The sequence below is a fragment of the Panthera tigris genome, chromosome D4 (assembly GCF_018350195.1).
Source record: "Panthera tigris isolate Pti1 chromosome D4, P.tigris_Pti1_mat1.1, whole genome shotgun sequence".
Classification (NCBI taxonomy): Eukaryota; Metazoa; Chordata; class Mammalia; order Carnivora; family Felidae; genus Panthera; species Panthera tigris.
Window position 1 is genome coordinate 12,883,962 of NC_056672.1, and position 27,703 is coordinate 12,911,664.

A 27,703-nucleotide genomic window follows, 5' to 3' on the forward strand; every position below is an offset into this window, starting at 1 on the left:
CACCTGTAAGGACACAGCAAGAAGTCTCAGACCTGGAAGAGGTCCCTCATCCGACCATGCTGGCACGATGATCTTGGACTTCCAGCTCCCAGAACTGTGAGAAATATATTTCTATGGTTTATTAGCTACCCAGTCTGTGCTATTTAAAAAAAATTTTTTTAATACTTAGTTTTTTGAGAGACAGAGTGAGAGTGAGCAGGGGAGGGGCAGAGAGAGAGGGAGACACCAAATCTGAAGCAGGCTCTGAACAATCAGTGCAAAGTCCGACGTGGGGCTCAAACCCACAAACCGTGAGATCATGACCTGAGCCGAAATCGGATGCTTAACCGACTGTGCCACCCAGGCGCCCCCAGTCTGTGATATTTTATTATAGCGGCCTGCACAGATGAAGACAGGCCAAGAGAAGGAACACAGGAAGAGATTTTAACTTTTCTCTTTATAAAGGGAAGATTGTGCACTGAGTTTCAAACAGACTGAATTTTAAGGGAAAGAGAATGGAGAGAATTCCAGCCATCATTTGGAAATACAGATATGGAGGTAAGAGCTAAAAAAGTAATTCAGAATCAGCCACACAGAGGAACCAATAAATGCCCTGAGAGTGGATGTTATCACCTGGAAAGAGCTACGCAGATCATTCATAGGCCTGTGAGAAAAAGGGGCCGAGTTAGACCTTGAGAGGTGCTTATATTAGTGAACACCAGAGGAAGAGCATTCTAGAAATAATTCAAATTCCTAACAATATGGGGCACCATCTAGTCCTCCACTCCTGTATCTGATTTTTCTTTAATAGAGAACAATGACTGGGGCGCCTGGCTGGCTCAGTGGAGCACGTGACTCTTCACCTTGGGCTCATGAGTTCGAGCCTCACATTGGGCATAGAGTTTACTCAAAAAAAAAAAAAAAAAAAAAAAGAATAATGACTCATCTGTTTTTTAAAATTCTTTAAATGTTTATTCTTGAGAGAGAGACAGAGCGTGAGCGGGGAGGGGCAGAGAGAGAGAGAAGGAGACACAGAATCTGAAGCAGGTTTCAGACTCTGAGCTGTCAGCACAGAGTCCAATGTGGGGCTCCAACTCACGAGCCATAATCATGACCTGAGCTGAAGTCAAACGCTTAATTGACTGAGCCACCCAGGGCCGGGACTCATCTTCTTTAATACAGAATCTGTTTGGTGTCTGTCTGAGAATTAAAGAAAATAGGTAGCTTTTTCCTGCATAAGGATACTTCTTTGCAAAGGCAGTATTTCGCAAACTCTTTGCTGGTTGACCGTGACCCACAGTGAGAAATTCAAGTTATATATGCATAGATATATATGCATAAAGACAAAAGGCTTTATGAAACAATATCTACCTGTAGCTTCCACAATTAATGCTATTTTCTATTTTATTCTATTCCTGTAAGGAAAACAAAACAAAACAAAACAAAACAAAACCATGCCTGCTGGGTCCCAGTGAGTTGACATCACAAAAGACAGTGGGATTTAGGGCTGTGGTTTCTGGAAGTCTACTCTCCCTCTAGTGGTTGACATCTTTCAGGAGAGATCAGAGCTTGAGGCTCAAGCTGGAGACCCACGGAGAAGAGCATCACTCCATCTCCAAAGGCCCCCCGCCCCTTTTCCTGGAGGAATTTTTAGCTTTGGGAGGAAGTCTAGGCAGGTTTGACCCGCAGTTGCTCGGATTGTTTCCGGATGCAAATAATAATGACAGGCATTGAATCAGGCACTTTCTGTACATTATTAACAATTCTCATAATAAGCCTCTGAGGGAAATGTAATTATTACCTCCATGTTACAGAGGGGAAACATAAGGCTAAGAGAGAATTTGCCCATGATCGTACTGCCCGCGAACAGTGACACGCAGATCCAAGCTCAGTCGGCTTGCAGGACAGTGATGGTGAGCTGCAGCTTCTTGGCTTTACTGTGCCTCATCCCCATTAGTCCCCTAGCAAGTGTCCCTCAGCAAGACTTGGTCTTGACTCAGAGCAGTCTTTATTCCTTCTCTTACGGAGACTCTGTGCATTTACAAGTTTCTTGAATATAATTGAGGATCTGAAATGTGTTCTGGAAGCCCAGGCGGAAAGAGAAGGAGCGGGAGAGAAAGAGAAAGGGTGGGGTAGGTCGAGGAAGGCCCTTTTGAGGCTGGGCTGGAAAAGGCGATCTGGAGGGGGAGAGGCCGGGTTCTCATCACCTTGACCTCCCTGCCTCTGTCTTTGCCCTGACGATCAGCCACCTCCACGTCTCCACCAGGCTTATCTCTCCAAAACAGCTCTGTCCTCATCACTTTCCTACCTCGTGCTTCTTGCTGACATGGCCCTGTCCGGAACTGAAAGCCTCCTTCTCTCCCTTCAATGCCAACTCAGTGTCTCCTCCTCAGACAGCCATTCCAGACTTGTAACTGGCCCTGCCCGACCATCCCCAATCCTCGCCCACTCGCTCACGATGTCTGCACATGAAGCCTGGCAGGCTTTCCCTGTCCCTGAATGCACGCGGCTTGTCTGATCTCAGTGCCTGCGCTCATGTTGGGCCCTTGCCTGGAATGCCCTGCTTCCTCTCTCCCTGTCTATACCCACCCATCCTTTAAGACTCCGTTCGGGCCTTGCCTCTTCTTTAATGCCTTCCCCTGATTCTTCTGTTACCTTTGCATCTCTGCTCTTGTATCATCCATGGAGGGATATTACCAAATACTGTAGAATATTTATGTATTTTTTAAAATTTGCTTAATGTTTATTTTTGAGAGACAGAGCATGAGTGGGGGTGGGACACACACACACACACACACACACACACACACACACAGAATCGGAAGCAGGCTCCAGGCTCTGAGCTGTCTGTCAGCCCAGAGCTGGACGTGAGATCATGACCAGAGCCGAAAACGGGCACTTAACCGACGGAGCCACCCAGGCGCCCCCAAATACTGTAGAATATTTAAATGGTTCATGTTTATGCCTTCAGCCAGATACACTTATTCATTAATTTTAAAGTTATTGATCGAATTGCCTATTATTCAGACACGGGAAATTCTAGGACAAGGAAGGTAAGAGGAGCTCTCAAGACGCGAGGATTCGCAGACAGGGGCCGGCACGGTGCAGCACAGAGCTGCTGCTTTTTTTCCTTACTTCTGGGAAAGTACCCCAATTTTCTTCTGGGCAGCCCCTGAAATCTAAGCCTGTGTTGCAGGAGCAGGGCCAGACTCCACACCTTAAAAGAGGAGCGGGCATGTGACAGAGGGCTGGCCACTGAGAACTGCACTCCCCTGGTCACAGAGATGGGGTGCGATGGGCTAGGCCGGTGGGAAATTAGTCCCAGGTGCCCGCTAGAACTAGGGGGGGGTGTTCAGCTGGCAGAACACGAGCCCGGAGCCACTGGCAATTATTACTGCACCACTTTGAGGGGGTCTGTCTGAAGGGGAAGCCAACATGGGGGACATCAGAGTTGGGGGATTCTGGAGACGTTTAAGCACCTGGATCCAGCCTCTACCGTACCAGAAAGCCATTGCATTCTTTCCTGCTCAGGCCGGTTTCTGTTAAGATTCCGTAACGTGCAACTAAACGAGCCCTCACCATTGTGGTGCATCCGTTGCGATCCGTGCTCCGTGGTTACCTGTAAGCGGATAACAGCTCAAGGCACAGCCCCCTGGCATCCGGCCTGGAACTGCTCACCGGCCCTAAGTAGCCTAGCTAGGTTCCCAATCCAGCTCAGGTTGGTCCGATTAAAGCGAGTCAATTGATTTCTCATGGCTCTGGTCACGGAGGAGCACTGCCTTTTCCCCTGAATGAAATCCTTCCCGTGGCACCTTGCCTGGCACTGCTATGCTTTAACTGCTCAGTGTGTTCCTGGAGCTTCTGTGCTGCCTCACGTCGGCCCACAGGTGCATACAGTTGGTTCTGTGTCTCTGCAAATGGTCTACACGATCCTCTATCATTTGATAAGATAGGCATATCTCAAAATGAGATGGGGTCCTCATGTTGAGCAAGCGTTAGAGGAATGAGTTTATAAGTCTACAGTGGGCTTATCAAACTGTAAGTGGTGGTGATGTAGTGAGAACAGGGCAAGAAAGAGAGTAGTCACCACAGTAATGCCTGTGGGTGAGTGGTGGCTACTGAGTGTGTGCTTTGTCCATTCTCTGGTAAGTTCTTATCAATCAATTGGCATGTATTTAATAAGTGCCGGCTAGAAATTAGAGTCAAACCCTTTCAGTCGTGTTCCACAGCCCTAAGCCAGTACCCGCCTAATAATTACCTTTGGTGATTGATAATGCTTTACACCCTCGACGTTAGTTAGAGACAAAGTCTGAACGCAAAGAGAACAAATTCTTGGTTCCCAATACAGTGCTCATCTCCAACCCTGGGTCAAGCAATGACCAAATATTCCTGAGCTCGTTATCAGAAGTAGTTTCCTTTCCTCTAACGTTTCGCTCTGGATTCTTGGAAGACTGTCACTCCCCAAAGTCAGAGGCGGTGGAACATTTGAAAATGCTTTTAACAGAATAGGTTATGCCTTGAACTAAATCGCTGCCTTACCTTCAAAGTCCTGAGGCTGCCCGAGTGGACTTCCTGTGCCTGTGTCTAGTCTCCGGCCAAGGCCACATGCGGACACACCCTTGGCTCGGGCCCGAGTTGGAGCTTCTCCAGCTGAAGGTGTCCCTCTTGCTTCCGTGCTTCTGCCTGGCAAATATTTGGAATATTTGAATATTTGGAACATTCCAGGTACCCTCTCTGGCCCCTTTTAGTTAAATCCTTTGTAAAGTCACAATAAAATAATTACAGTGACCTTCTACTAGGGAGCCCAGTAAATAGCTCCTGTTAGAAGTTCATCCAGAAGTAAGACTGGCCTCTGGTCTGCGTGGGAGATGGTGGGTCATGGGCAATCCTACAGAGCATGATTTAATTAGAACCTGTTGGGAGCCAGACTTTCAATGGAGCTAGTTCCTATTAAGAAAGCTCAGAACCCTTTCTGAGAGACAACAACACTCCCCTCCTCCAAATATCCCAGGAACCAGTAGACTGTAAAGATCTGGTAACAAGTTTATTTTTCCTTGTAGCCAAGAGTTGGGAAGTACATAACTTACCTTTCTTCCTTCACTGAAGTTGGGTGGCCATTGCTAAGACCAATGGCAGACGCTAAGGCAGTGTCTCCTGGGCAGTGGTTCTCAGCTTTGAGGGCATGTTAGAAAGCTGGGGATTTTAGGGGCACCCGGCTAGCTCGATCAGTAGAGCATGCAACTCTTGATCTCAGGGTTCTAAGTTCAAACCCCACCTTGGTTGTAGAGATTATTTAAAAATAAAATCTTAAAAAAGAGAAGAAACCTGAGGATTTTAACAACTGTTGATGTGTGCTGTGCTACCCACTGCCCCACCCCCCAGGGTCTGAGTTATGTGGTCGGGGGTACACCTGGCATCAGGATTGAAAAATCATGCCAGCTATTTATAATAGTGCTATAGTTGTATGATTTGACCGGGCCCAGAAGAAAAAAGAAAAGGCAAAACCCAGCCTTTGTTTATAAAGGTTATCGTTGCTTAGAATTTATTGTTATATGCCACAGAATATGACTTTGTACTAAAGAAGTTTGGAAAAACCTTTTTTTTTTTTTGTAGTCGGGAGGAGTAAGTCTCCACCTTGCAGGCTCCACGGGACTGACTATCCCAAAGCCTAAATGAGATTAGGCAGTAACAGGACACGTGTGTGTGTGTGTGTGTGGGGGGGGACAGTACTTAGTAAACCAGGATTTGCACACACCTGCCCGGGGTGGGGTGGGGATGGGTGAGGCCAGGAAATGCTGGAGGAGATGAACAGGGCATAGGACCACGAGGAGTGATAGGCCTGCAGTGAGGCAGGAGTCTCATTTCAAGGTGAGACATTGACTCAGCTGGGGCCGATCCTTTTTTTTTTCTTTTAAAGACATACGTTAAAATTTGTATATCAAATCTCTCAATTTTGAGAACACTCAGTGCCAAAAAGCGCATTTGGGAAGTAGACACATGGATCCCACACTTTCTTTGAAAGTCACCTTAGTTCCCTTCCATACTCATTTATAAGACAGCTTGCAATGCTCTCTCAAGTGTGGGGACACATTGGACTTCTTCAAATACAAAGCAAACATCAAAAAATTCGAGGAGTAATCAGTGTCCTGATTCTGTTCCCTTCAGTTTGCAGACAAGCACACAGAGGCTCAAAGAGTTGGAGGCATATGCCCAGGGTCACAAGGTCAAGTAGTGGCTATAATGACATTCTTGATCTAACCCAAACATCTAGTCTGTACTTCTTACTTTTCAACAGAATTCCAGTTTGGGGATCTATCCCTCCCAGAGTGACTCAAGGATACCCAGTGCAACACCATTTCCAGCTCTAGGGTAGATCCTGGTCAGTCTAAGCCAATCAATGCATGGCATTCTCCTGGTAACTGCTTTGATCCAGTGGTGGGTACATGACCAAAGGTGGCCCAGGCAGATTGAAGGAGAGGACTTATGTCCCATGCTGGAGGGAGAAGACTCCCTTTCCTGCCTGTAGCCTCCATTACCAATGGGAGCCATTTTTTCACCATTAGGGATCTATCCTATGCAGGTGTCCAAGCACAGAGCACAGCTGAACCTCTACTAAGTGAAGTGTACTTCTCATTATACCAGGCAATTGCCTCACAATTCCCAGTAGGCTAGGCTGCTCCAGTGGGTATCTGGGCAACGGGAACACTTTTAGCTTTTCCAGGCTGCTGTGTAGAGCTGGTGAGTAGCCACAGAATGGAACTGAGAGAATTTCTGTGGCTCTGTCTTTAGCAGGTGAACCTTGGCTGGTCCCCACTGCTGTGAATGACGTTGCCTGTATCTGCACATGGCTGTTGAGACTGAAGAGGAAGAAACTACCTAAACCAGCCAAGATATTTTAATGGTAAGAAATAGATGATGCAATTCAAGCTGCCTAAATAATAAAAGAAATGTATATTCTCAAGTAAATAAAAAGTACTTCGGTGTGTGTGACTCAATCTATAGGCTCAAGTGGTATCACTAGGACCCTGCCTCTGGTCATCTCTTGGCTGTCCTATCACCCACTTTGTTTTTATTTATTTTTATATTCCACCTGGGCTGAGTTGACAGCTAGAAACTCTAGACACACCTTCTTTCCTGCTCAAGACCAATGGAAAGCAGGTGGGTGTCCTTCCTGTGTCAGGCAAGGCAAAGGTCTTTCTTGCTTCTCATTGGCTCTGGTGGATCACATGGCCATTCCTGCACCAATCACTGTGCCACGGCCCAAAGGGTGGGGCCTGAGCTGCATGTCTCTCCCTAGAAAGAAGAATGTCTACTGAGAATGGCAGCAGATCCTCAGAGGAAAATTACTGTTCTGTCACCCAGGAGACTGGCAAATTGGTGCTGGCTGTCCAACTCAATAACTAGAAGCTTTTCCAAATGTGTAGGTTTTTTGGGGGGGGGGGTTATATTGTGCAAAGAGCAGAGAATGTGAAATCAAAGGAGTGAGATTTCAGTCCTGGATCTCTGAGACTCATCTCAGTCCACAGATGTTCAGTGGGGAAGAACACCTTCCTGTGGCTTGACTCCAGTGTCGTTCTGAAGATTGAATGCGATCCTGTGTGGCAAAGCACTTTTTAAAGTGTTAAAGGCTAAACCCAAATGAGGGACTGTTGTTGTTTGTCATTACTATTACCGTCTTTTCTGAATTTCTCCCACTCATGCTCTGATTATAATTCAGTGCTATTTCAGGCAAGATCTGAGTTGTAAATGCATCAGTAGCAGCTAGAATGAATTTGGCCAAGGTGGCCATAAGCATACATGGCTTTTTTGTGAGAATCAAAAATAGACCCGTCCTGCCTCCTCTGGGTGGTGCAGTTCCCAGGGAACATGGCTTGGCAAGTGGAAAGCATACTGGATTTCAGCTGTTGTTGCCCCCTTGGCAGGAAGGGGAGCAGGCAGGGGTGGAGGGTTCTGTGCAGTGCACAACCTGCACGGCTTTACTTTGTGGCCCTGACTTTGATGATGAACCACTGAGCAGGATGAACTCTGGAAGCCCAACTCCTCCTTTTCCTGGCAAAGTTCATTTAAGCCTCTAAGATCATTTATCTTTTTCCTCTCTTCTGAGCATTTTCACTCAGGCTGAATGCAGCAGCCTGTGCTGTCTCTTTTAGTTAACTGCCCACTGGTGATCCAGATTCTGCCGGCCTTTTCAGAGGCTCATTGCACACCGTTCCAACTGCAAGGAAGAGAAGCCTTCCTTTTTAGCGACGCTGATGAGTGATGTTGCAGACAGTGGCTAACCCTTTAAAATGAACACAACACATTGGTGGCCCACAGCGGACTGTTGCTGGAAAGTCAGATGCTGATTTCCCCGAAATGCCCAGGAAGGAAGGTTGAAAGACACAGGCAGCTTCACCTAGATTGACCACCACTGTTTGCTGTTCTAAATCCTCCTGGCAACAGCAACTCCGGAAAGAAATTATTTGAATTGGATCCAGCCAGCCTCCAGGGAGCCAGGGATGCAATACAGTAGCCTTTGTGTTACTGTGACTGAAAGTCTTCCTCCTCTTAAAAGATTATCCTTCTCTTGTGTGACAGATGGATAGTTGGAGCCAACAGGAACTCGCAGTGTTGTTGAGTTGTGAATGTGTTGCCCCATTCACTGCATCCTTGGTATCTTCTGGGGCACCTGAAATGGCAGAGCCTTTTCAGCGTGTTGTGAGCCAGGATTAACCCATCGCCATGACACCAGTGGTGTGGTGTAGGTGAACTGAGTCTCAGCGTAAAGCATGCCCAGGTCTCTTTTGTCTAGAATGTTCCCTTGATTGACACCACTGTTCTTCCCTCATCCCTCTCCTGGGACCTAGAGAAAAGTCTGCCACCTTCGCTACAGTTTCCTCACTGCCTCCCTGTTTTACTTCCTCCTTCCTCCAAGATGGCGGCTTTTCTGTTTGTTCTCCTCTCCCCATACATGCATTCTCTGCCCTTTCCTGCCCCTGCTGAGCTCTTTACCCCCAGGTTTATAGTTGGTTCACCCAGTGGGAGGCACGGCAGGAGACTAGAAGGTGTGAGGGACGTGTCATGAGGTGTTGGCTGGCCCCGCCTCTCCATTGAAGCATCAGGCTCTCCTGTCCCTTGAGGCACAGGGATGCAAACAGCTTCCAGCAATCGTGAGTCTCCAGGTGCCTTATTAACTCCAGGCGTTTCTGGCTCCTTTCATCCTGCCTACACCTTACAGAGTCCCTTCATTAAATTCTTTTTTTTGAAAACTGTATCTTTATTTTTTTAATTTTATTTTTTATTTTTAAAAATTTACATCCAAATTAGCATATAGTGCAACAATGATTTCAGGAGTAGATTCCTTAGTGCCCCTTACCCAATTAGCCCATCTGCCCTCCCACAACCCCTCCGGTAACCCTCAGTTTGTTCTCCATATTTACGAGTCTTTTCTGTTTTGTCTCCCTCCCTGTTTTTATTTTATTTTTGTTTCCCTTCCCTTATGTTCATCTGTTTTGTCTCTTAAAGTCCTCTTATGAGTGAAGTCATATGATTTTTGTCTTTCTCTGACTAATTTCATTTAGCATAATACCCTCCAGTTCCATCCACGTAGTTGCAAATGGCAAGATTTCATTCTTTTTGATTGCTGAGTAATACTCCATTGTATATGTATATACCACATTTTCTTTATCCATTCATCCATCGATGGACATTTGGGCTCTTTCCGTACTTTGGCTATTGTTGATAGTGCTGCTATAAACATGGGGGTGCATGTGTCCCTTCGAAACAGCACACCTGTATCCCGTGGGTAAATGCCTAGTAGTGCAATTGCTGGGTCGTAGGGTAGTTCTATTTTTAGTTTTTTGAGGAACCTCCAAACTGTTTTCCAGAGTGGCTGCACCAGCTTGCATTCCCACCCTTCATTAAATTCTTTACAGTGCAGGGGTGCTTGGGTGGCTCAGTCAGTCCGACTTTGGCTCCGGTCATGATCTCATGGTTCATGAGTTTAAGCCCCATGTTGGGCTCCTCCTGGGCTCCTCCCCGCTCCCTACCCCCACCCCCCCCTCAACGTTCTCTGCCTCTCCTCTGCTTGCACTCGCTCTCTTTCCTTCAAAAACAAACATTAAAAAAAAATAAGTTCTTTACAATTCAACCCTTTGAGTGTCCATCCATTTCCTGCGGGATGCTAACCAATTCAGACTTCATCCTTGCCACTCTTCTGGGGTATCTCCCTGGATGGTCACCAGGGACACCAAGAAAACTCCCAGCCCTTCTCTTCAGCCACCTGTACTTGGGTTAATTCTTCTTCTTGATCCTCTTCTTTGGTCTCCTGGATGCTATTCCACCCTCCTTTCCTTCTACCTTTCCATTCGCTGTCTGACAAGAACCATCATAGTTGTTTCTTAAGTGGTCCTCTTATGTCCATTCCATCCTGCCCCATCTGGAACATCGGTGATAAAAAATAATCTCCCTAGATACGGGCCTCCAGTTATGATGCAAATAACTCATGGGGGTGAAAGGTACAGCTTAGGAAGTACAGACAATGGTATTGTGATCCCGTTATGTGGTGACAGACCGTAGCTACACTTGTGATGAGCATAGCATGACACCTGGATATACAGCACTGGCTTACACCCGAAACTAATGTAACATTGTGTTACATTAGTAACATACAACTACACACACACACACACATATATATGTACACATATATATATGTACATATATATATGTCTATTTATTTTGAGAGAGAGAGAGAGCAAGCACATGTGTACAAGCAAGGGAGGGGCAGAGAGACAGGGAAAGAGAGAGGGAGAGGGGGAGAATCCCAAGCAGGCTCCATGCTGTCAGTGCAGAGCCTGATGTGGGACTTGAACTCATTAACAGTGAGATCATGACCCGAGTCAAAATCAAGAGTTGGATGCTTAACCGACTGAGCCACCCAGGCATCCCAACATACAGCTATATTAAAAAAAAAAAAATCTCTCCCAAACACCTAGAACAAATTTAGCGAGCACTTTCACTCAGGATATGGAACTTCTTGATAGCCTCTGTTTTCCCCTTTCGATTAATCCCCCACCCTGCTCCCTCCTGCTTTGAGCCTGGAGACAATCTGTCACGGATGTGTCAAAGGGCTCCCTTGACCGCTAGTGTCCTGTTGGGTTCAGCCAGTTAGAAAGCGCTGGCAGGAGACCAGAGGGCAGGAGGAAGACGAGGTTGGGGTATTTATCTCCCGGACTGCCTCCCAAATGGGTAGAGGGTTGCAAGTGGCTGTGTATCTCTCACATAAATCACAGCTGCTGTCATATGACCCCTCACTAAGTTCCAGATACATCCTCCCTTTAGGGCTTAGGGAGGATAACATCTCCCTAGGCTGCTAGCCTTAACCTGTGCACCACTTTGTACATAGTCCTGTCCCATTAAACTGTTCTAGATGACCTCCATTTGAGGGTGCCTTCTGCTTCCTGCTGGGACCCTGACTGGCGGGTCCTGGGAGCCCAATCACTGTCTTCAGTCAAGTTCTGTAGACTCTCCCTTTCTTGTCCCATAGGGCACTCGCCCTGTGTTCTGATCATTCCAGTTTATCACAGCTTAGTCCAGCCTGGCTCGAAATTTCATCTCCTGATTGAGTTCTCATTTCTTCTTCTCCCCTCAAGGATAGGGATGTGAGGAGGAAGGCATGGTCTAGTCTTTCACATCTTGTCCTTCTATCAGGCAACTTGTGTGTGTTGGGGGAAGAGGGAAAGGGACAAATGTCTCTTTTCCCATCCAGCTACTGAGACAGTATTGTATTTCTTGTCCACAAATGTCTCTGGCTGACACTGAGGGCCTGGTGAAGGGGCAGGAGTCCCAATGCCAATTCCGCCAGGATGGACAAGGTTATGCTGCGGTAACAAACCACCTCTGGATTTGAATAACTCGGATCAGCAAAGCCTTACTTCTCTTTAGGCTACATATCCACTGCAGGTCAGCAGAAGCTCTGCTCACCGGGTCAGTCAGGGACTCAGGCTGATGGGACAGCCCCGGTCTCCATCATTGCTACTCTACCGGGAGGACGAGCGCTCACAGATCTCGCATCAGGACTGAAATGTCGTCGCCAGGAAAGACTTACCCTTGCATGCATTTCATTGGCCAGAACTATTCACCTGGGTCCACTCAGTTGGAAAGGGGCCAGGAAGTACAATCTTTCCATGTGCCCAGAGGGAATGGCCTGAAATATTTGGGAACAGGACAGGGCACATGTGTGTGAGTTCTTCAGAAGATTCCACATGGCCTTACTCTTTGGACGGGGAGAGCAGACTCCAGCCTGAAAATCACTGATGCTCCCACTGCCCCTGCCCTGTGCCACCCCTCCTCCCCCACTCCCCACCACTGTCTCTTATCACTGAAAGTCTACTCCGTGGCACATTGCTTCTGGGTCCTACTCCTCACAGGGAGTCCCTGGGTGTGATGATAACTGACAAGATGTTTGAAGCTCAGATGCTATTTTTTTTTTTAAAAGAAGATTATTGTGGTCAGATGCACTTAACACGAAATTTACCAATTCAATCCTTTTAAAGTGTACAATTTAGTGGTACTTATTACATTCACAGTGTCATGCAACCGTCACCACTGCCTAGTTCCAGAACATTTCCTATCACCCCCAAAAGAAACCCCAGACCCAGTAAGCAGTTACTCCCCATTTCTACCCCCCTCTTCAGGTCCTGGCAACCACTAGTCTATCAAACTGCCTCTTCTGGATATTACCTATAAATGGAACCATATGATATAGGTCTTTGAGCACATCTACTGTCTGAGGTGTCCTTGTGGCCCACGGGAGGCTCACTTACTGTCGTACAAAACGCTGGCCAAACAGGTGCTCCACAGATGCCTTCTCTCTCCACCTGCTGTCAGGCCAATTTCCTTCTTCCTGGCTCAGAGAGGGAGAAGCACCCTGCTGTCTAAGCAGGGAATGGATCGCCCACCTTTCCTCAGCCTCTGTGGGTGCATCACTATGGGAATCCCCCCACCCCCACCCCGAGGTTGGGGTGGGCTGGAGAAGAAGGCGCATCCCTGATGCACAGAGAAAAAGCCACTGTCTTCCCTGGCCAGCTCTCCTGATTCCCACCGCCTCCCTGGCAGAAATGCTTACATGGCTTGAAGTGGGCTGATTGCAGTGGAACCGCAGCTAATAAGCCCTGGGGGAGTGTGGCATCTGGTCCCGTTTTCCCCCCGTATTCTTTACCATGCGTGTTATTTAGCTGGTGTTGTTTTCAGCCGCGGGCCCCACTGCCAACCTGCCACAAGAAAGGTCCTATTTGACGTCTTCTGAGACACCGTTTTGATAATGTTCCTTCCCCACCCAGCAACTTGCCACGTCTCTGGCTCACGAATGGATAAATTCCAAACTCTCCACTTTGCGTTCAAAACCCGCTCCGAACTAGCTCCAACGTAGCTTTTTTGCTCACTGCGCCCCGCACAAACTCTCTGTTCCTTTCAGGCTGGCCTGCTCAACTCACTGCCCAACCCCCCCCCACCCCCCACCCTCCACCCTCTGAGATGGCCATGCTCGGTTTGGGGTGGGGCCCTTTACTCTGCCGGTCCCACCTGGAATGTGCTGTCTCTCTTCCTGGATGGGAGGCTCTTTGCCACCGCCTCCTTGTGGTCCTCCTGGGCCTCCAGTCTCTTCTCTCCGAACTCCTGTCACCTGCTCAGCAGCTCAGCACCTGCTGGGCGAGTGTGCTGCTGCTTTGTGTGGCTAGTGACCTCCTATGCGTTTACGTCTCCTTCTGTGCTGGGGGCGGGGTGAGTTGAATGACCACCTGATTGCAGGCAGCACCCATCCCCTCACCCCATGTGTCTTCAATAAGGAAAACTAGCAGAGCCAGACAGAAGGGGGTTGGCCAAGGCCACGGGACCCAATCCTTTTCCAGGCTGGCTAGTGGGAGGTTAGGAATGCGTGAGGAAGGTGGCTCTGGATAGCTTTGCCATCTTCCAGGGACACCTGCCCGGGTCACGCTGGGACTGGGCATCGGGAGGCGATGGCCATACATGTTCTGCTTGGGGTACTTGCGGGTTGAGCCAGAAGTACATGCCGTTGTGGCCAGGTTTAGGTGGAGGGATGAGAAAAAGAGAGAGCAGAGAGGCAGCAAGAAAGGCAAATTGGGGAGGGGCGATGAGGCAGAAACAGAGAGAAAGGGCAAGTCAATGTTGGGGAGGAGGGGGAGAGGGGAGGGGAATCGATTTAGGACCCCCAAACCTTGGCGGGAAGAAGCGGGATCTTTCTGATCTTGCCAGAGCGAGGAAGCCCTGCTCAGTGGCTCCTACTGTTTTTATGCTTTTCCCCACTCCTCCCCCTCCCGTCCCCTCCCCCCAGGGTGTACCATCATTCCATTATCCTCAAGTCACCTGCCTGAACAGTCAAGAGCAGCCCCAGCCTGGAGTGTGTGCCTCCTTGGCAAACCTCCTCTCTGTGCTGTGCCCAGCTTTGTTTTTGTGTTTCTGGTTTAGCTCATTTCAGTGGGGGAAGCTGACTTATGCCTTGGAGGAATGATTCCGAGACCTGGAGGAAAGCCCAGAGGGATGGAGCCAGGCTGCATCCTCAGTGCAGCCTGACCTTTGTCAGGATGGCCTCGAGCCACCCAGATACCACAAGGTTCCCTCTGCCTTGCGGGCGCCGGGAAGTGGGCATATGCCCAGTGCCCGCTGCTCGAGGCCCGCTGGTTATTCCTCTCTTCCTTTTAGGGTCCCCAGCCAGGCCCTCCCTAGCCCAGGCCCCACTGGCGGTACTCTGTTTTGAGGCACCCTGACTTTTGCAAATCCTTGCTTCCTTCAAAGCGAAGGCAGAGGCTATAGGCACGGAGAGTTATCAAGAAAGTTTGTCCTAGTCGGGCTTCTGTGAGGCCTGTGGCGTGGCGAGCAGTCAGGGGAGGGTGGCCTTAGGCTCTCTTCTGTTGTCTCAGTATCACGCCTGCATTCATGCCCACTCGTGCAGGCTTCTCACACGGACTGCCGCAGCAACTCTGGAAAGACGCCTCCGTCTGTGGCTGCTGGATTCGTCTTGTTAAAGGCCCTCTCCTATGTTGTCACTCTCCGCTCAAACACCATCAGTGGCTCCCACTGACCACGGAATAAATAACCAATTTGCTCCATAAGACTTTGTGTGCTTACTCCAGAGGGCGCAGATCCAGAAGGTCCACCACTCTCCCCGAGGGCAGGCCTGGGAGCTGGGGGAGCAGTGAGGACCACTGTGCTGGGGTCCTATAACCTGCCTGTCTCTGAGTCCCAGGCCCTGGCGATGCCACTTGGAATGTTGGTCCTGGGATGATCCTGCCTCTTCGCCAAACATCCTTTATACTTGGGGTTCCTTCTTATCCTAGGCTTTCCGTCAGGCCTTCTGATACCATTTGCTTATCCAATCTGGAAGAGGAAGGTTCCAGAGGAATCTCCAAGTTTGCAGATGACAAGAAGTGATGGCTAGTTCTTGGCATTCCTGCTCTCCCATTTTTCCTCCCTCACCCAAGGCAGATGAAACTAACCTACTTTTGCCTAGCAAGCCCAGATGAGGCTTTAGAACATCTCTGAACATGATTCGGGCCACCGTTACCAATCAATTGAACTTGGCAAAGGAGATGAAACCTATTTGTAACCCTACGCACAGTTCTGCTGCTGAATGAAAATTTAAACCTTGTCAGGACTGGATATAAGAAACCACGAAAGTGGACCCACAAGTGGCATGGGGGGAGGGGCCTCACTGTTGTGGGGTAAGTACATTTTGAGATTTCACCAAAGATTTTTTCCTCATTCTCCTGTCCCCCTAGCCCTTCCCTGAATTCAGGCTAAGACCTTCTGCTTTTATTCTCTTAGTGAGTGAATGACTCAGCAAAAATGCAGAGGGAAAGCTAAGAGTCTAAACAGACTTTTGAAACTCCTGGCAGAGATAGTAATTCGAGGGGGTGGGGGGGGGGAGAAAAGAAAAAGAAAAGCATTTGACGTTCAAAAGCTTAAGTTTTGGAGTTTCAAAAGGATGGCTCCAAAGGGGAGCTCAGGGCATAGGGAATATAGGATGAGTAGAAAAAGAAATGAGAGCAGGCAAACAGGAAAAAGAGGTCCTAGAGTGGAGGCTGGGGGCAGGGGAGGAGAAATTCTGGGGACGAATGAGTCTTTGAGAAGGGTTCCTGTGCCCTCCAAGTTCCTGGGTCAAGTCTGGGTGAGGAATGATGGCTGTCCAGGTAGATTTGGGAAACTGAGGCAAGAGGGGACCTGTACCTCTCTTTCCTGGGGCGAGCCCAAGAGGGGGCCCAGCATGGTGTGGAATATGGAGATCCTCAGACAAACCCTCTGGGGTTCTTGAAGCCCACGGTGGTGTCAGAGGCACAGGCATCAGAGAGGCAAGGATGTGGCACAGAGAGACAGTGGACACAAGAAAGAACCAGAACAGCATGGCAGAAGGCAGTGAGGGTGGGGGCCCCTCTGACACCAGCACGGTAGATGATGACGGGGGCGGGGTGGGGTGGGTGCTGGCCCGGGGACCCCTTCCCCTGACATCTTGGGAGACCTGAGGAAATGATAATCTATAGTTTATGGAGTTTATGGAGATAAAATGTCTGCCATTGAGCAGAAGGGGAGCCGAAAAGGAAACTTAAATTGAATCACAGAAAAGGGGAGAAAGTTACATCGTGGGCACGTTTTAGCTGACATTTGCATGCACTACACACACAGAGGTGTTCCCCAGATAATTCGGAGGTGACATTTTCTGGCTCTTGACTGGCCTGGGAAGTGTACTGGTCGTCTCTCTTCGGAAGCATCCAGTTCCCTGCCAGGCTCCCCCATATTTAGGGTATTGGGTGGGGATATGGTCACTGCACTCCAAGAAGGACCTACTGTCTGCAAGAAGATTCAGGATGGGTGGTCCTGAGAAGAGGAAGTTGGCAGGGACAGCGCTGACATGCATTGTAGCTGTGTGATTATGACTGAGGCCTGGAAGGCACATGGCTCACGGGAGATTTCACCAGAGTCGTCGAGGGTGAGGGCTGAGCCCCCTGGATTGTGTGTTAAGTCCTGGAGCACCACACAGTTTAAGCCAGGCCAGGTACACGGAACTGGAGGGAAGAAACTGTGGAATCACAGAAGAGAGTTTATCTCTGGGCCTGTTAACCCTGTGAGAATATAAATAATTAATAAAAATAGAAATAATTTCAAAGAAGGATTAGTTAGGGCTTAGTTTCTTAACCTCAGCATTACTGGCATTTGGGTCGGGTAAGTCTTCGAAGTCCTGTGTATTATAAGATGCCTAGCAGCATCTCTACCCCTAGATGACAGGACCACCTTGATCCCTGCCCCGCCACCAGTCATCGAGATAATCAATAGTATGTTCAGACGTTGCCATAGGTCTTGGGGCAAAATCACGCCCCCCCCCCCCCGCCATTGAGAACACTGGGTTAGTTGGTTTTTTGTTTTTCTTTTTTTTAGTTTTTCTATTACATTTATTTATTTTTGCGAGACAGAGTGAGACAAAGTGAGAGTGAGGGAGGGGCAGAGAGAGAGGGAGACACAGAACATGAAGCAGGCTCCAGGCTCTGAGCTGTCAGCACAGACCCCGACACGGAGCTCGAACCCACAAACTGTGAGATCATGACCTGAGCCGAAGTCGGACGCCTAACCGACTGAGCCACCCAGGCACCCTGAGAACACTGGGTTGGTTTAATGTTTCCAAAAGATGCATCGTAGATTGGGGTCACGCAAAAGGGAAGTGAGGTCATAAATAGTCAAATAAGTCTGGAAATGCTGAGTGAAAATGAGCTAAAAAGAACCTTTTTTTTTGTAGGACTTCCCGGGCCTGCCATAGGCCAGTGGACACATTAGAGCTCCAAGAGGGAACACGTAAGATTAGCATGTATCTGTACACATTGGGCATTGCTATGTTAGACACATTCGTGACCTGTAAAACATGAGGGTTAATAACAAACACATCATTAGTACTTTACAGATGAAGTGTCTGCCCAATAGATTGTTTTCCTCTTCACAATCGTCCGAGGTCAGTCTAATTATTCCTTCTTACCAGGACTCAGAATTAAAATACTTGCCCATGGCCACATGACTAACACATGGGGAGACTGAGACTCGAATGGATTTTAGATTCTCAGTTCTGTGTTCTTAATAGGGTTCCATGTTGCCTCATGGGCTCTGCTCTAAGCTTCTGAAATTCATGTCCTGCCACAAAGTTTATCCTCACTCTTGGGGACACTGACCATCTTAGTTCTCTCCAGAGACATTGTCCACTGGATCCACATTTACATAGGAAAATGGAAGGCTCAATGGAAAAACATTAGCGCGATGTAGTTTCTTTTAATTGCAATTCTTTTTTGAAGTTTATTTATTTATTTTGAGAGAGAAAGAGAGAGAGAGAGCCAGGGCACAAGCGGGGGAGAGACAGAGAGAGAGGGAGAGAGAGAATCAGAGACTTCTAAGCAGACTCCATGCCATCAGTGCAGAGCCTGATGCGGGGCTCAATCTCACAAATTGTGAGACCATGACCTGAGTCAAAATCAAGCGTCAGACATTTAACCGACGGAGCCACCCAGGCTCCCCTTGGTTACAATTTTTAAGTAACGTTTCTTTCTGAAAATGAAAATTATGTAATTGCATTGTTTCATGTTTTCCTGGGTTGCCAGGAAGCTCAGATTTAAAATTTCTATCTTGTCTGACAGTGCTCTTTCCTCTTGGTTCTATTATTATTTATTGCATATACTTTTATACAGTTTGTATGTAGCCTCCAGCCCTTGGTGGATAAGAGGAAATATATAAACACATACAATTAATAAATGGCAACTCTGCAACATATTCATCCCTTAAAAAAGCCCCACAGTGCTTCAAAAACCGTTCCATCTGATTTCATTTCCTAATCACGGTGAAATGGCCATGTGTGGATTGCAGCCAGGAGTGGTTACATTAGGGTGAAAGATACGCAGTCATCTATACAGGTTTCATCTGGGTGATGTGCCATCCAACTGATGTTTGGGTTTACAAAGCCTTTGCATAATCATTATCTCATTTGAGCTCATCGAATGGCCTCTCAGAGCTGGAGCAGGTATCACTAATGACTATTCTCATTAGACTGCTGCACGGTAAACCCAGGCTCAAATAATTTTAGAGGACTAATTTTTTTGCTTTCTAATGTTTCTGACGCAGACTAGCTAGTGGGAGAATTTAGAGGTAGAGCTGGGTCTTCAGCCCCCACACGGGATGTTGAACCTGAGCGGGGGTGGGGGGGTGCACATCAGCCATACCTGTAACTGACACATCCCCTCCCTTGCCCCCCTCCTCCCACCCTGCCCCACAAGCTCCAAGGTCCAAGAGGGGCAGTAGAGCCCCGACTGATCTACGCTCTCTTCCCAGTGAGCTCAACCTTTGCCAGAGTCATCCACACAATGCCCCAGACATGCATCGCCAGTGACACAACCCAAGATTGCCCAAGACTGGACATTTTTAAGAATTCTGTTAAACTCAGGAATCCTCACATTGTATGACTGCATACAAGATTAGAAACCTGAGGTTACAACACATGATGGATTTAGTCCGTAGTGTCTGCACGGCAATTTTATTTTATATAGTTTTTTAATGTTCATTTATTTTTGAGACAGAGACAGAGCAGGAACCGAGGAGGGGCAGAGAAAGAGGGAGACTGAAGACAGAATCTGAAGCAGGCTCCAGGCTGTCAGCACAGAGCCCGATGCGGGGCTTGAACTCATGGACCGTGAGATCATGACCTGAGCCAAAGTCGGATGCTTAACCGACTGAGCCACCCAGGCGCCCCATGCACGGCAATTTTAAACGTCGCAGTACACGAGTCAGCTCCGGCTGCATAATAAAACACCACACACTCGGCGGTTTGAACAACAGAAACTTAATTCTCACCATTCTGGAGGCCAAATGTCCAAGTTCAAGTTGCTGACTGGTTAGGTTTCTGGTGAGGACCCTCTTCCTGGCTTGCAGATGGGTCACCTTGCTGTGTCCTCACGTGGCCTTTCCTCCGTGTGTGCCCCAAGAGCATGAGAAAGTGAGGACGCGAGAATGAGAAAGCAAGAGGCCTCTTTTCCTCTTTTGTAATGCCACAGTCCTCCTGGATTAGGGTCCTATCTTTATGAGCTAATTTAGCCTTAATTACCTCCTCAAGGCCCTATGTCCAAATACAGTCACAAAAGGGGTTAGGGCGTTAGCATGTGAATTTTGTGAGGGGACACACTTCAGTCTACAGCAAGCAGATATGGCATTTGGGAGTGAACTTTATTTCCAAGGGTTATTCCAGTTTGGATGGTGTGAACTTTTTTTTTTTTTTTTTAAGTTTATTTATTTTGAGAGAGAGAGAGAGAGAGAGAAAGATAGAGACAGAGCATGAGTTGGGGAGGGGCAGGGAGAGAGGGAGAGAGGTAGAGAGAGAAAAATCCCAAGCAGGCTCCGCACTATCAGCACAGAGCCCGATGCGGGCTCGAACCCAAGACTTGTGAGATCGTGACCTGAGCTGAAACCAGGGGGTGGGACGCTTCACCGACTGAGTCACCCAGGCGCCCTTGGATGGTGCTAACTTCTAAATCAGCTATTACTAAAGGGCTAAAAATAGCATACACAGAACACCTGGAGCAAATACTCTACCTTTAAAAAGGTTTGGTGGCTTCAGCTCTATTCCCTCCTTAGCTGATGTTTGGGATCCTGCACTCACGGTCATTTCAAATCATGCTCTAGGTCCCCAATTTTAACATGGGCCAGCACCACAGGACAGTAGGTACAGGTAGCTGCTTCAGGGAAGAGGGGAAAGGGTCTTCCTTCAGTTTTCGAGAAAGGCTCATGCAGAGCCCGCTTCCCTATCTTGATGGACACCATGATCTCAGGGCTTTTGGTTTAAAACAATCATTACTTTCTCTGAAGTGTTGTTGCCTTGTGTCTGACTTGCAGTATAAATTCAGGGGAATTAAAATCAACGTCACGCTCCTTGCAGGGTATTGTTTATCAGTAAATTTGCTTCCCTTGCTATCTGGTCACAGATGACGTGAGATCTCTGTCATCATGGGTGAGTTAAGATGGTGGCATGGCCGTCTGGCATTCTTCCTCTAAGGGTTCTGTGTAATTTGAGGCCATGCTCCTATTCTTTCTGATTGCATTTCCTTAATTTCATACGCACGTGCTAGAAAAATGGCCCAACGATCAAGGAATCTTTGGACCATCGATCGACAGTCATGGACCACCCTACTTGCGATCTCTCTCCCTCTCTCAAGTCTAAGGGATCCTGAGCCTGGCATGATAAAGCCACAAAAGGAATCAAATTATGCTGAGCCAAAATAAATTCTTTTACTGAGAATTTCCCAGGAGTTTTGGTATTTTTGACTCTTGCTCGCTAAATATGGAAAGATTGAGACACCATGAGAAGCAGGGGAGCTGTTCTGCTTTTTTTAGTCTTCTGTCAAGAAATCATTTCATCTCTTTCATGCTATGTTTACAACATATCAGAAGTCCCCTCCCTGTAGAAAAGTCACAGCCCTCTGCATGGTAACAGTCTCTGGAGATGTTCTCTAGCTTTTATTTTTGTATAAAGAACAAAGCTCTGTGAATCCTAATTTATATTTCCTGGTGGTCTGATTGCTGCCCAACCTATGGGAACGGGGAAAATGGCCATTCCACAGCATCTTTTATCTTGAAGGAATCTTCTCTTTGTCCTCCATTCAACACAGGACCACAGCGTTCTCCAAATTCCGTGGGCATGTCCATGGTACTGTGGTGTGAACTTGTGTACAAGCACAGGGGAAGGGAGCTTGTACTTCCTTTTGAATGCATAGGATGCCTTTTTATGAAGGAACGGATGCGATCAGGAACTTCAGTGAATGGGGTTTATTTGAAGGTTATCACTGTGGAAGTCAAGAGAGGTGGAATAATCCGAGCAGTCTGGTGGCTCAGGTTCCCTGGAAGTGAGCGAATTATTCCACGATCATGAAGACTCATTAAGAGCATTAGTACGTTGATAGTGGTATTGGTCCAAGAGCAACCTGCTAACTTGCAATACTGCTGACTCTGTCTTACACCTTTGCCTGCTGCCATTTAATGTATTTCTCTCTCTCTCTCTCTTTCTTTCTTTTCTTTTCTTTTTTCTTTCTTTTTTTTTTTTTTTTTTTGGTGGCACGTGCAAATTGGTATTTAGAAGTAGGGGTTTGGTCAGATTCTTCTTTTTTGTTAAGAGCTCAGAATTGGTATTGTATGTTCTGTCTGGGTATCTCTCCCTGAGGACTGCTTGCAGCCACTGCTATTCATTGCCCGGATACGTTAATTCACTGCTGTTGAAAAATGGTGGTCTTCTGATTCCATCATCCTTTATTGGCTGGAAGACAGCTATGAAGAGAAACTTTCCATGTCAACTATTTGCTTGCCTTGACATACAGTTCCTTTGGAAAGCAGAAGAGATGCTGGTTTCTTTTGTTGCCTGGTTTTCAAGATAATGAGGTGGTTCTCTGAGTAGCATTTGGAGATTTTCTGCATTCCTATAAAGTCATATTTTTAACTGTGTTCATGGGGTATCCAGACCTTAACAGTGTTCAGGACAGCCCAGGGCAACAGAAGACCGTTTTATTTATTTATTTATTTTTTTTATAGTTTTTTAAGTTTATTTATTTATTTTGAGAGCTAGAGCAGGGGAAGGACAGAGAGAGAGAGAGAGAGAGAGAGAGAGAGAGAGAAATAGAGAGAGGGAATCCCAAGCAGGCTCCGCACTGTGAGCACAGAGCCTGATGTGGGTCTCGAGCTCAAGAAATGCAAAATCATGACCTGAGCTGAAAGCAAGAGTTTGACGCTTAACAAACTAAGCCACCCAGCTGCCCTCAAATAAGACCATTTTAGAAGAACTTCTCATGCACTGTTAGTGGAAATATCAATTGCTGCAACCACTTTGAAAGGCAGTTTGGCAAAATCTAGAAAAGATAAGAGTGTCTTCTACAACCCAGCAACTCTTTTTCTAGAGGAAATCTTACTGTTGAAGGCATACAATATCAGTTATAATAGTGAGAATAAAAAATAAACCCAAAATGTCCATCGAAAGGAGCATGGCTAAATTAAATCGTTATATGTTGAAGTGATAGTGTTCTACACAGCTGTTAAAAGGAATTAATTCGATCCATATATAGCATCGATTTCAAAATAATAATATCGAGTAAAAAACAAACCATAGAATGAATATAGTAACATTGTTTATGTAAAATGAAAATCTACCAAACGGCGTTGGGTGCTGTTTATGGCTACGTAAATAAGACAGTAGTTAAAACATGAACAGAATGCTCCTTTCTAAGGAGCTCCCTAGGAAGAGAGAATTGTACTGTGTAAATAGAAGTGTTTCTGTATTTTCCTCTGTTTCCCTACCCTTTGCTCTGCCTTGCCTTCCGGTTTTCCTCTAGGATTTAGGTTTGATTGACCGATTGATATTTCTACTTGGACTTCTCCTTGCCAAGACATCCCGAGGAAAAGGCATTGTCCATGTTGGGTCCCCACCTTAGGGGACCAGGGTAGAGGAAGCAACGGTACTGCAGTAAGAGACAACCCCAAGATTATACTTACTCGGTGATCCCTGAAACCTTCCAGAAGGAGGAATATTATTGTGTAGACACGTCAGATCTGTAAAAGAGCACAGGAAATCAGCTCCTGAGATTGCGAAATATTAGTTATAGGGCTGCGTGGTCTGTGGCAGTGTGAAGTGCACATTTGCATCATCAGAGAAGACAAAAACAGAGAAAAACTGAGCCCTGGGCAATGTGAAGCAGGACCCACAGTGTCCGGGGTTGGCAGAAACAGCCTTGCACTATAAGCAATGAGACCGTGGCTTACAGGACCCAAACTGGCAGCCCACAGACATTTTTGTTGAAATTGTTTTGGAAAAACTGTCCTGTTGAATTTTTTGTTGGAAAAAAATTCAATTGTTTAAAAATGTGGAAACATTTAAGGGGCGCCTGGGTGGCTCAGTCAGTTAAGCGACCGGCTTTGGCTCAGGTCATGGTCACATTCGTGAGTTTGAGCCCGGAGTCAGGCTCTCGGCTGTCAACAGGGAACCTACTTTGGATCCTCTGTCCCCCTCTCTATCTGCCCCTCCCCAGCTTGCTCTCCCTCAAAATAAATAAATTAAAAAAAAAATTTTTTTTAAATAAAGATGTGTAAACATTTAAATATTGGGAGATTTCACATTAAAAAAAAAAAAATCCTGATTCTGGATTCCCTGGAAAAATCAGAAGCTTTGGCATGGCTGGGCTCACCGTGTAGTGCGGAAGGCAGCAGTCAGCTGGAGGTGCTGCCCCCTATAGGTGGAGCATGTGCTCTGCCACAGAGTCCCCACCTGACAGGCCCCTTGACCGTCCCTGCAGGCTCCATTATCAGATTGGTAATGCCTGCCGGAGGGCAGGGTAATACAGATAATGGCATCTGTTTTCCTCCCCTTGCCGCATTTCCCTCCCTGAAAACATTTTAGTCACGTGTTTCCAACTATATTCAAATCGAAACTAAGAGCACTTGAAAATCAGGCCTGCTAGGGCCACGCCGGCCTTCCTCAGAGCTTCCTTTTATTTGGGGGTGGGGCAATGTGATTCAATTAAAGTGCAAGTCCTGGAAAGCCTGGTTCCTCACTGGCAGGACTATGACCTTAGTGCTCGTTCTTGGTCCTACGTGGCTGTGAAAGATGGCAGAGTGCACCAGGCAGCCAAAAATAAATCTTACAGTTCTGAATGCAGACCGTTCTCTATTATTTATAACACCCACAGCAACAATTCCCAAAGAACTAAGTCTAATTAAGAATTCCTGCTCATTATCTCGTGAGAAAATAGATTGAGATGGGTCCCAGACTCCATGCATGCCTGTGGGTTGGGGTGGGGGTGGGAGGGCAAGGGCTCCCCAGACGGGGAGAAAGAAAGGCCCAGGTTCAAATCAAAAAGTCATTCAGTCAAAGGACTCATCTCCAGGGGGCAGCCTCCCACAAGACTTCCTGTTCGGGGCGGTGGGCAGAGGTGGTTTCAGATGAGTCAGTGTGGATTGAGACTCAGATACAATAGCTTCTGCTGGACGAAATAGAACAATGTGGCCATAGCTCAAATTTTTCCATAAAGTGGGCACATGCATGAGCCCAGGACCAGGGGATGTCGGGAACAGGTGACCTAAGCGATACCCACCACCACCACCACTTTCCAAAATTCACTCCATCTCTGCTTCCTTACCTGTCTGATAGTCCACCATTAGAGGGTCGTTCCTTTGTATTCAGACACCATCCCTAGGCATGATCTCTTTTCATATCAATATCTTTGGGAGAAGCTTAAAAAAAAAAAAAGCTTTTTAAAGTCCATTTGCTGTCTGTGTCAGGCCCTTTCTTATGCATGAATTCATCCCCAAGGTCACATAGCTAGTAAGTGGTCACAGGAATGGGGCTCCTCTCAAGCGCCAAGTTTATTGCTCCGTGTAGTTTTCAGTGTATGTTCCTGGGACACCTGCGGGTCCTGAGGTCGGTCTGTGAAGTCAGAACTATTTTCATAGTAATACTAAGAGAGTATTTGCCTTTTTAACTCTCGTTGCCTCCTGGACGTATGGTGGAGTTTTCCAGACGCTTCACGACATGTGATATCACAACAGATTAAATGCAGAAGCAGATATGAGAACCCAGCTGTCTTCTAATAAGCCCGACACTAAAGAGGTTTGCAAACACAAAACAATGTTGTCTTACTCGCTAATTTTGTCTATGTGTTTATTTTGGAGCTTTTTGGAATTGTCAATAATTTGAGGAGTGCAAAGCCTTCTGAGATCAAAATATTTGAGAACCACTGTTCTGTGGGTTCTAGCGGGGTGCCTAGCCATCTTCATCTGAGTGTGGGCCGAGTTGCTTTTTCTCTGAGATAGCTAGTTAAGAAAGGCAGTGGGGCGGGGGCGCCTGGGTGACTTTGTCGGTTGAGCACCTGACTCTTGATTTCAGCTCAGGTCGTCATCTCACAGTTCCTGGGGTCGAGCCCCGCATCAGGCTCTGTGCTGACAGTGTGGAGCCTGCTTGGGATTCTCTCTTTCCCACTCTCTCTCTGCCCCTCCCCTGCTCACATTCTCTTTCTCAAAATAAAAAATAAATAAATAAAATAAAATAAGAAAAGAAAGAAAGGCAACAGGGCACGGAAGTCAGGGGAGGAGAAAGTTGGACTCTACCCAAGGAGGACAGACTTAGACCTGAGAAGGTAGCAGGAGGGTCTTCAGGGAGAGAAGAGGGCATGGAGAGGGGAGTCTGGAAGCGCTAGGAACAAGACTGTCCATGCCCAGGGACTGGTAGTCAGCAATTATGGTGTAGTGGTAGGAAGCAAGACCTGGTTCAGAAGACTTGTTTTGGCCAAACCAGTTAGAAATGGTGTGACCTGGGCAGATCACTTCACAGGGCTTTATTCTCCTTGGCTGTTGGTTGGACTAAATCAAGATTTTCAACCCAGTATTGAGACAAAATGACAGATAATAAAACATATGGCAGTAATGAAAGATAACAGCCAAAATATCAGAGTTTGTAAATATTGATTTTATAAAAAATTAAGGCATATTTAGCATTGTCTCCTATCATAATGCTGCTCTACTTATTTGAGTTCTGATGTGTTTTCTTGAATGGGACCCCAGCTAGCGCAGAATGGCTTTGCCCAGGAAGCATAAGTCACCATGGCAGAGGAGAGAGGCTAGGGGCCATTGAAAATAGATGACTTAGGGACGCCTGGTGGCTCAGTGGGTTAAGTGTCTGACTTCAGCTCAGGTCATGATCTAGAGGTCCGTGGGTTTGAGCCCTGCATCAGATTCTGTGCTGACGGTTAAGAGCCTGGAGCCTACTTTACATTCTGTGTCTCCCTCTCTGTCTGCCCCTCTCCTGCTCATGCTCTGTCTGTCTGTCTCTCTCAAAAATAAATAAACATTAAAAAATTTATGAAGATTGATGACTTAGTAAGGTTCTCTTTCAGCTCAAAATCTAGAGGTCTAAAACAGTGTTTGGTGCCTATCCTGTTGACATGTGTCCTCAGAGAACAGAAGAGAGAACCCGTGGAAGAAGAATCAAGAGTTACTAGACTTTCTGGCCACATGGACCTGGGATTTCCCAACTCTGTCACCTGGTATTTGTGTATTCTTTTTTTTATTAATTTTTTAAAAATGTTTTATTTATTCTTGAGAGAGAGTCAGAGCATGAGCGAGGGAGGGGCAGACACAGAATCCAAAGCAGGCTCCAGGCTCTGAGCTGTCAGCACAGAGCCCAACTCGAGCCAGTGAGATCATGACCTGAGCTGAAGTCAGACGCTCAACTGGTTGAGCCACGTAGGTGCCCCATATTTGTGTATTCTTGAGTAAGACATAGAATCTCTTTGTAAAAAAAAAATCTCTTTGTAAAAATGTAAAAAACGTATTCTTGAGTAAGACATAGAATCTCTTTGTAAAAATCTCTTGAGTAAGACATAGAATCTCTTTGTAAAAAATAATAAAGCTCACCTTCTAGGGCTGTTGTAGCTGTTCAATGAAAAAACATATCAAATTGGCTGGCTCAGAGCCAGCAATGGATAAACATTGGCTTTCTTCTCTTTTCTCAAAGTGCATAAACAGAGAACTGAGAGACGACACGGATGGTTGGTCTTTTTTGGATGGCTCTTGATGACAGACAGGGAGGGCTGCTTCAGAGGAGTGAATTTCAAGCACTTAGATGTTGAATAACAGAGGAAGCAATTTGGTAATTGTGTACATGAAGCTGAGAAGATGC

At 46.9% G+C, this 27,703-nt stretch overlaps 1 long non-coding RNA gene across 2 annotated transcripts; it reads left to right on the plus strand.

The window, feature by feature from the left end:
• LOC122232945 lies at window positions 1–27,702 on the plus strand. 2 transcript variants are annotated; one of them, XR_006210332.1, is made up of 4 exons: window positions 1–96; window positions 6,769–6,880; window positions 26,979–27,068; window positions 27,539–27,702. It is a non-coding gene; the product is annotated as an uncharacterized LOC122232945 (long non-coding RNA). The 2 variants fall into 2 exon arrangements; XR_006210333.1 differs by lacking the exons at window positions 26,979–27,068; window positions 27,539–27,702 and adding an exon at window positions 14,930–14,971.
• Window position 27,703: the final 1 nt, after the last annotated feature.